Genomic DNA, 10,005 nt, shown 5'->3' on the forward strand with positions numbered 1-10,005 from the left:
GAGAAAAGGAAAGAAGAGACATGCAGCCAGACGAGGGCTTAGTGAGAAAGGATGGGACAGAGAACAGGATGAGAAGGACATAAGGCAAGGCCAAAACAGGCAAGGACAGGCAAGGCAAGGCTGGGCTGCAGGACATGTTTTTGCTATATAGTTTCTAGCACATTTGTTTTCAGACTAGGAGGAAAGCCATAAGACCGTATGGATTAGGCCCAATCAAAAACCCCAGCTACTTGAGACACTTAGACAAAGCCTAAAATACCAAGATCTCTCCATAAGGATGGTTTTTATACTGTACTTCCACAATCTGCTGGCAGTACAAAAAAATCAGCTGCAGATCTCCTTAGGCTGAGTCATGGTGCTTTGGGGCAGGGACCATGCATATCATGGGAATATTTCACAGTTTCTGCTCTGTTTTCAGTGTATGACACCAAAACACCCACCTGACGACATCCTTTCAAGAGCAAAGGCAGCAATTTGCAGAATTCCGCTTCTTAGGGGAAGTGAGAAATTGCTGAGCTGACACCAAGTCCTGCAGTGTCCCTGTCACCTGCAGAGCCACCGCATCCTCGCCACGGTAGCGGGCATTGTGGCAAAGGTTCTATGTCAGCTGGGTGTGGCAGCCAGGCGCCCCCTAGGGGATGGGGAGCCTGTCAGCCCCGGGCCTGTCACTGCCTGCTGGCCCTGATGCCACCAGCCAGGCCTCTGAAAACTTGTCAAACCATGCCCAGACTTGGGGACAGTTTGGCCCAAAGTCTGCAAGAGACAAGTCGGGAAGAAAGATACGGGACAGAGGGAGAAAGCGAAGGGAGCAGGAGAAAGGGAAGGAAGAATAAAAAGTAGTGTTGGGCTGCAGGAGTGAGATGGAGGAATTGCAAGAAAAGAGGCAGGAAGCAGGAGAGTGAGAGAAAAGGAAAGAAGAGACATGCAGCCAGACGAGGGCTTAGTGAGAGAGGATGGGACAGAGAACAGGATGAGAAGGACATAAGGCAAGGCTAGGACAGGCAAGGACAGGCAAGGCAAGGCTAGGCTGCAGGACATGTTTTTGCTTTATAGTTTCTAGCACATTCGTCTTCAGACTAGGAGGAAAGCCATAAGACCGTATGGATTAGGCCCAATCAAAAACCCCAGCTACTTGAGACACTTAGACAAAGCCTAAAATACCAAGATCTCTCCATAAGGATGGTTTTTATACTGTACTTCCACAATCTGCTGGCAGTACAAAAAAATCAGCTGCAGATCTCCTTAGGCTGAGTCATGGTGCTTTGGGGCAGGGACCATGCATATCATGGGAATATTTCACAGTTTCTGCTCTGTTTTCAGTGTATGACACCAAAACACCCACCTGACGACATCCTTTCAAGAGCAAAGGCAGCAATTTGCAGAATTCCGCTTCTTAGGGGAAGTGAGAAATTGCTGAGCTGACACCAAGTCCTGCAGTGTCCCTGTCACCTGCAGAGCCACCGCATCCTCGCCACGGTAGCGGGCATTGTGGCAAAGGTTCTATGTCAGCTGGGTGTGGCAGCCAGGCGCCCCCTAGGGGATGGGGAGCCTGTCAGCCCCGGGCCTGTCACTGCCTGCTGGCCCTGCTGCCACCAGCCAGGCCTCTGAAAACTTGTCAAACCATGCCCAGACTTGGGGACAGTTTGGCCCAAAGTCTGCAAGAGACAAGTCGGGAAGAAAGATACGGGACAGAGGGAGAAAGCGAAGGGAGCAGGAGAAAGGGAAGGAAGAATAAAAAGTAGTGTTGGGCTGCAGGAGTGAGATGGAGGAATTGCAAGAAAAGAGGCAGGAAGCAGGAGAGTGAGAGAAAAGGAAAGAAGAGACATGCAGCCAGACGAGGGCTTAGTGAGAGAGGATGGGACAGAGAACAGGATGAGAAGGACATAAGGCAAGGCTAGGACAGGCAAGGACAGGCAAGGCAAGGCTAGGCTGCAGGACATGTTTTTGCTTTATAGTTTCTAGCACATTCGTCTTCAGACTAGGAGGAAAGCCATAAGACCGTATGGATTAGGCCCAAGCAAAAACCCCAGCTACTTGAGACACTTAGACTAAGCCTAAAATACCAAGATCTCTCCATAAGGATGGTTTTTATACTGTACTTCCACAATCTGCTGGCAGTACAAAAAAATCAGCTGCAGATCTCCTTAGGCTGAGTCATGGTGCTTTGGGGCAGGGACCATGCATATCATGGGAATATTTCACAGTTTCTGCTCTGTTTTCAGTGTATGACACCAAAACACCCACCTGACGACATCCTTTCAAGAGCAAAGGCAGCAATTTGCAGAATTCCGCTTCTTAGGGGAAGTGAGAAATTGCTGAGCTGACACCAAGTCCTGCAGTGTCCCTGTCACCTGCAGAGCCACCGCATCCTCGCCACGGTAGCGGGCATTGTGACAAAGGTTCTATGTCAGCTGGGTGTGGCAGCGAGGCGCCCCCTAGGGGATGGGGAGCCTGTCAGCCCCGGGCCTGTCACTGCCTGCTGGCCCTGCTGCCACCAGCCAGGCCTCTGAAAACTTGTCAAACCATGCCCAGACGTGGGGACAGTTTGGCATAAAGTCTGCAAGAGACAAGTCGGGAAGAAAGATATGGGACAGAGGGAGAAAGCGAAGGGAGCAGGAGAAAGGGAAGGAAGAATAAAAAGTAGTGTTGGGCTGCAGGAGTGAGATGGAGGAATTGCAAGAAAAGAGGCAGGAAGCAGGAGAGTGAGAGAAAAGGAAAGAAGAGACATGCAGCCAGACGAGCTGTTAGTGAGAGAGGATGGGACAGAGAACAGGATGAGAAGGACATAAGGCAAGGCTAGGACAGGCAAGGACAGGCAAGGCAAGGCTAGGCGGCAGGACATGTTTTTGCTTTATAGTTTCTAGCACATTCGTCTTCAGACTAGCAGGAAAGCCATAAGACCGTATGGGTTAGGCCCAAGCAAAAACCCCAGCTACTTGAGACACTTAGACTAAGCCTAAAATACCAAGATCTCTCCATAAGGATGGTTTTTATACTGTACTTCCACAATCTGCTGGCAGTACAAAAAAATCAGCTGCAGATCTCCTTAGGCTGAGTCATGGTGCTTTGGGGCAGGGACCATGCATATCATGGGAATATTTCACAGTTTCTGCTCTGTTTTCAGTGTATGACACCAAAACACCCACCTGACGACATCCTTTCAAGAGCAAAGGCAGCAATTTGCAGAATTCCGCTTCTTAGGGGAAGTGAGAAATTGCTGAGCTGACACCAAGTCCTGCAGTGTCCCTGTCACCTGCAGAGCCACCGCATCCTCGCCACGGTAGCGGGCATTGTGACAAAGGTTCTATGTCAGCTGGGTGTGGCAGCCAGGCGCCCCCTAGGGGATGGGGAGCCTGTCAGCCCCGGGCCTGTCACTGCCTGCTGGCCCTGCTGCCACCAGCCAGGCCTCTGAAAACTTGTCAAACCATGCCCAGACATGGGGACAGTTTGGCATAAAGTCTGCAAGAGACAAGTCGGGAAGAAAGATATGGGACAGAGGGAGAAAGCGAAGGGAGCAGGAGAAAGGGAAGGAAGACTAAAAAGTAGTGTTGGGCTGCAGGAGTGAGATGGAGGAATTGCAAGAAAAGAGGCAGGAAGCAGGAGAGTGAGAGAAAAGGAAAGAAGAGACATGCAGCCAGACGAGGGCTTAGTGAGAGAGGATGGGACAGAGAACAGGATGAGAAGGACATAAGGCAAGGCTAGGACAGGCAAGGACAGGCAAGGCAAGGCTAGGCTGCAGGACATGCTTTTGCTTTATAGTTTCTAGCACATTCGTATTCAGACTAGCAGGAAAGCCATAAGACCGTATGGATTAGGCCCAAGCAAAAACCCCAGCTACTTGAGACACTTAGACTAAGCCTAAAATACCAAGATCTCTCCATAAGGATGGTTTTTATACTGTACTTCCACAATCTGCTGGCAGTACAAAAAAATCAGCTGCAGATCTCCTTAGGCTGAGTCATGGTGCTTTGGGGCAGGGACCATGCATATCATGGGAATATTTCACAGTTTCTGCTCTGTTTTCAGTGTATGACACCAAAACACCCACCTGACGACATCCTTTCAAGAGCAAAGGCAGCAATTTGCAGAATTCCGCTTCTTAGGGGAAGTGAGAAATTGCTGAGCTGACACCAAGTCCTGCAGTGTCCCTGTCACCTGCAGAGCCACCGCATCCTCGCCACGGTAGCGGGCATTGTGGCAAAGGTTCTATGTCAGCTGGGTGTGGCAGCCAGGCGCCCCCTAGGGGATGGGGAGCCTGTCAGCCCCGGGCCTGTCACTGCCTGCTGGCCCTGCTGCCACCAGCCAGGCCTCTGAAAACTTGTCAAACCATGCCCAGACTTGGGGCCAGTTTGGCCCAAAGTCTGCAAGAGACAAGTCGGGAAGAAAGATACGGGACAGAGGGAGAAAGCGAAGGGAGCAGGAGAAAGGGAAGGAAGACTAAAAAGTAGTGTTGGGCTGCAGGAGTGAGATGGAGGAATTGCAAGAAAAGAGGCAGGAAGCAGGAGAGTGAGAGAAAAGGAAAGAAGAGACATGCAGCCAGACGAGCTGTTAGTGAGAGAGGATGGGACAGAGAACAGGATGAGAAGGACATAACGCAAGGCTAGGACAGGCAAGGACAGGCAAGGCAAGGCTAGGCGGCAGGACATGTTTTTGCTTTATAGTTTCTAGCACATTCGTCTTCAGACTAGCAGGAAAGCCATAAGACCGTATGGATTAGGCCCAAGCAAAAACCCCAGCTACTTGAGACACTTAGACTAAGCCTAAAATACCAAGATCTCTCCATAAGGATGGTTTTTATACTGTACTTCCACAATCTGCTGGCAGTACAAAAAAATCAGCTGCAGATCTCCTTAGGCTGAGTCATGGTGCTTTGGGGCAGGGACCATGCATATCATGGGAATATTTCACAGTTTCTGCTCTGTTTTCAGTGTATGACACCAAAACACCCACCTGATGACATCCTTTCAAGAGCAAAGGCAGCAATTTGCAGAATTCCGCTTCTTAGGGGAAGTGAGAAATTGCTGAGCTGACACCAAGTCCTGCAGTGTCCCTGTCACCTGCAGAGCCACCGCATCCTCGCCACGGTAGCGGGCATTGTGACAAAGGTTCTATGTCAGCTGGGTGTGGCAGCCAGGCGCCCCCTAGGGGCTGGGGAGCCTGTCAGCCCCGGGCCTGTCACTGCCTGCTGGCCCTGCTGCCACCAGCCAGGCCTCTGAAAACTTGTCAAACCATGCCCAGACTTGGGGCCAGTTTGGCCCAAAGTCTGCAAGAGACAAGTCGGGAAGAAAGATACGGGACAGAGGGAGAAAGCGAAGGGAGCAGGAGAAAGGGAAGGAAGAATAAAAAGTAGTGTTGGGCTGCAGGAGTGAGATGGAGGAATTGCAAGAAAAGAGGCAGGAAGCAGGAGAGTGAGAGAAAAGGAAAGAAGAGACATGCAGCCAGACGAGGGCTTAGTGAGAAAGGATGGGACAGAGAACAGGATGAGAAGGACATAAGGCAAGGCCAAAACAGGCAAGGACAGGCAAGGCAAGGCTGGGCTGCAGGACATGTTTTTGCTTTATAGTTTCTAGCACATTTGTTTTCAGACGAGGAGGAAAGCCATAAGACCGTATGGATTAGGCCCAATCAAAAACCCCAGCTACTTGAGACACTTAGACTAAGCCTAAAATACCAAGATCTCTCCATAAGGATGGTTTTTATACTGTACTTCCACAATCTGCTGGCAGTACAAAAAAATAAGCTGCAGATCTCCTTAGGCTGAGTCATGGTGCTTTGGGGCAGGGACCATGCATATCATGGGAATATTTCACAGTTTCTGCTCTGTTTTCAGTGTATGACACCAAAACACCCACCTGACAACATCCTTTCAAGAGCAAAGGCAGCAATTTGCAGAATTCCGCTTCTTAGGGGAAGTGAGAAATTGCTGAGCTGACACCAAGTCCTGCAGTGTCCCTGTCACCTGCAGAGACACCGCATCCTCGCCACGGTAGCGGGCATTGTGACAAAGGTTCTATGTCAGCTGGGTGTGGCAGCCAGGCGCCCCCTAGGGGCTGGGGAGCCTGTCAGCCCCGGGCCTGTCACTGCCTGCTGGCCCTGCTGCCACCAGCCAGGCCTCTGAAAACTTGTCAAACCATGCCCAGACTTGGGGCCAGATTGGCCCAAAGTCTGCAAGAGACAAGTCGGGAAGAAAGATAGGGGACAGAGGGAGAAAGCGAAGGGAGCAGGAGAAAGGGAAGGAAGAATAAAAAGTAGTGTTGGGCTGCAGGAGTGAGATGGAGGAATTGCAAGAAAAGAGGCAGGAAGCAGGAGAGTGAGAGAAAAGGAAAGAAGAGACATGCAGCCAGACGAGGGCTTAGTGAGAAAGGATGGGACAGAGAACAGGATGAGAAGGACATAAGGCAAGGCCAAAACAGGCAAGGACAGGCAAGGCAAGGCTGGGCTGCAGGACATGTTTTTGCTATATAGTTTCTAGCACATTTGTTTTCAGACTAGGAGGAAAGCCATAAGACCGTATGGATTAGGCCCAATCAAAAACCCCAGCTACTTGAGACACTTAGACAAAGCCTAAAATACCAAGATCTCTCCATAAGGATGGTTTTTATACTGTACTTCCACAATCTGCTGGCAGTACAAAAAAATCAGCTGCAGATCTCCTTAGGCTGAGTCATGGTGCTTTGGGGCAGGGACCATGCATATCATGGGAATATTTCACAGTTTCTGCTCTGTTTTCAGTGTATGACACCAAAACACCCACCTGACGACATCCTTTCAAGAGCAAAGGCAGCAATTTGCAGAATTCCGCTTCTTAGGGGAAGTGAGAAATTGCTGAGCTGACACCAAGTCCTGCAGTGTCCCTGTCACCTGCAGAGCCACCGCATCCTCGCCACGGTAGCGGGCATTGTGGCAAAGGTTCTATGTCAGCTGGGTGTGGCAGCCAGGCGCCCCCTAGGGGATGGGGAGCCTGTCAGCCCCGGGCCTGTCACTGCCTGCTGGCCCTGATGCCACCAGCCAGGCCTCTGAAAACTTGTCAAACCATGCCCAGACTTGGGGACAGTTTGGCCCAAAGTCTGCAAGAGACAAGTCGGGAAGAAAGATACGGGACAGAGGGAGAAAGCGAAGGGAGCAGGAGAAAGGGAAGGAAGAATAAAAAGTAGTGTTGGGCTGCAGGAGTGAGATGGAGGAATTGCAAGAAAAGAGGCAGGAAGCAGGAGAGTGAGAGAAAAGGAAAGAAGAGACATGCAGCCAGACGAGGGCTTAGTGAGAGAGGATGGGACAGAGAACAGGATGAGAAGGACATAAGGCAAGGCTAGGACAGGCAAGGACAGGCAAGGCAAGGCTAGGCTGCAGGACATGTTTTTGCTTTATAGTTTCTAGCACATTCGTCTTCAGACTAGGAGGAAAGCCATAAGACCGTATGGATTAGGCCCAATCAAAAACCCCAGCTACTTGAGACACTTAGACAAAGCCTAAAATACCAAGATCTCTCCATAAGGATGGTTTTTATACTGTACTTCCACAATCTGCTGGCAGTACAAAAAAATCAGCTGCAGATCTCCTTAGGCTGAGTCATGGTGCTTTGGGGCAGGGACCATGCATATCATGGGAATATTTCACAGTTTCTGCTCTGTTTTCAGTGTATGACACCAAAACACCCACCTGACGACATCCTTTCAAGAGCAAAGGCAGCAATTTGCAGAATTCCGCTTCTTAGGGGAAGTGAGAAATTGCTGAGCTGACACCAAGTCCTGCAGTGTCCCTGTCACCTGCAGAGCCACCGCATCCTCGCCACGGTAGCGGGCATTGTGGCAAAGGTTCTATGTCAGCTGGGTGTGGCAGCCAGGCGCCCCCTAGGGGATGGGGAGCCTGTCAGCCCCGGGCCTGTCACTGCCTGCTGGCCCTGCTGCCACCAGCCAGGCCTCTGAAAACTTGTCAAACCATGCCCAGACTTGGGGACAGTTTGGCCCAAAGTCTGCAAGAGACAAGTCGGGAAGAAAGATACGGGACAGAGGGAGAAAGCGAAGGGAGCAGGAGAAAGGGAAGGAAGAATAAAAAGTAGTGTTGGGCTGCAGGAGTGAGATGGAGGAATTGCAAGAAAAGAGGCAGGAAGCAGGAGAGTGAGAGAAAAGGAAAGAAGAGACATGCAGCCAGACGAGGGCTTAGTGAGAGAGGATGGGACAGAGAACAGGATGAGAAGGACATAAGGCAAGGCTAGGACAGGCAAGGACAGGCAAGGCAAGGCTAGGCTGCAGGACATGTTTTTGCTTTATAGTTTCTAGCACATTCGTCTTCAGACTAGGAGGAAAGCCATAAGACCGTATGGATTAGGCCCAAGCAAAAACCCCAGCTACTTGAGACACTTAGACTAAGCCTAAAATACCAAGATCTCTCCATAAGGATGGTTTTTATACTGTACTTCCACAATCTGCTGGCAGTACAAAAAAATCAGCTGCAGATCTCCTTAGGCTGAGTCATGGTGCTTTGGGGCAGGGACCATGCATATCATGGGAATATTTCACAGTTTCTGCTCTGTTTTCAGTGTATGACACCAAAACACCCACCTGACGACATCCTTTCAAGAGCAAAGGCAGCAATTTGCAGAATTCCGCTTCTTAGGGGAAGTGAGAAATTGCTGAGCTGACACCAAGTCCTGCAGTGTCCCTGTCACCTGCAGAGCCACCGCATCCTCGCCACGGTAGCGGGCATTGTGACAAAGGTTCTATGTCAGCTGGGTGTGGCAGCGAGGCGCCCCCTAGGGGATGGGGAGCCTGTCAGCCCCGGGCCTGTCACTGCCTGCTGGCCCTGCTGCCACCAGCCAGGCCTCTGAAAACTTGTCAAACCATGCCCAGACGTGGGGACAGTTTGGCATAAAGTCTGCAAGAGACAAGTCGGGAAGAAAGATATGGGACAGAGGGAGAAAGCGAAGGGAGCAGGAGAAAGGGAAGGAAGAATAAAAAGTAGTGTTGGGCTGCAGGAGTGAGATGGAGGAATTGCAAGAAAAGAGGCAGGAAGCAGGAGAGTGAGAGAAAAGGAAAGAAGAGACATGCAGCCAGACGAGCTGTTAGTGAGAGAGGATGGGACAGAGAACAGGATGAGAAGGACATAAGGCAAGGCTAGGACAGGCAAGGACAGGCAAGGCAAGGCTAGGCGGCAGGACATGTTTTTGCTTTATAGTTTCTAGCACATTCGTCTTCAGACTAGCAGGAAAGCCATAAGACCGTATGGGTTAGGCCCAAGGAAAACCCCAGCTACTTGAGACACTTAGACTAAGCCTAAAATACCAAGATCTCTCCATAAGGATGGTTTTTATACTGTACTTCCACAATCTGCTGGCAGTACAAAAAAATCAGCTGCAGATCTCCTTAGGCTGAGTCATGGTGCTTTGGGGCAGGGACCATGCATATCATGGGAATATTTCACAGTTTCTGCTCTGTTTTCAGTGTATGACACCAAAACACCCACCTGACGACATCCTTTCAAGAGCAAAGGCAGCAATTTGCAGAATTCCGCTTCTTAGGGGAAGTGAGAAATTGCTGAGCTGACACCAAGTCCTGCAGTGTCCCTGTCACCTGCAGAGCCACCGCATCCTCGCCACGGTAGCGGGCATTGTGACAAAGGTTCTATGTCAGCTGGGTGTGGCAGCCAGGCGCCCCCTAGGGGATGGGGAGCCTGTCAGCCCCGGGCCTGTCACTGCCTGCTGGCCCTGCTGCCACCAGCCAGGCCTCTGAAAACTTGTCAAACCATGCCCAGACTTGGGGACAGTTTGGCCCAAAGTCTGCAAGAGACAAGTCGGGAAGAAAGATATGGGACAGAGGGAGAAAGCGAAGGGAGCAGGAGAAAGGGAAGGAAGACTAAAAAGTAGTGTTGGGCTGCAGGAGTGAGATGGAGGAATTGCAAGAAAAGAGGCAGGAAGCAGGAGAGTGAGAGAAAAGGAAAGAAGAGACATGCAGCCAGACGAGGGCTTAGTGAGAGAGGATGGGACAGAGAACAGGATGAGAAGGACATAAG

The sequence above is a fragment of the Columba livia genome, unplaced genomic scaffold (assembly GCF_036013475.1).
Source record: "Columba livia isolate bColLiv1 breed racing homer unplaced genomic scaffold, bColLiv1.pat.W.v2 Scaffold_105, whole genome shotgun sequence".
In the NCBI taxonomy this organism is placed as follows: domain Eukaryota; kingdom Metazoa; phylum Chordata; class Aves; order Columbiformes; family Columbidae; genus Columba; species Columba livia.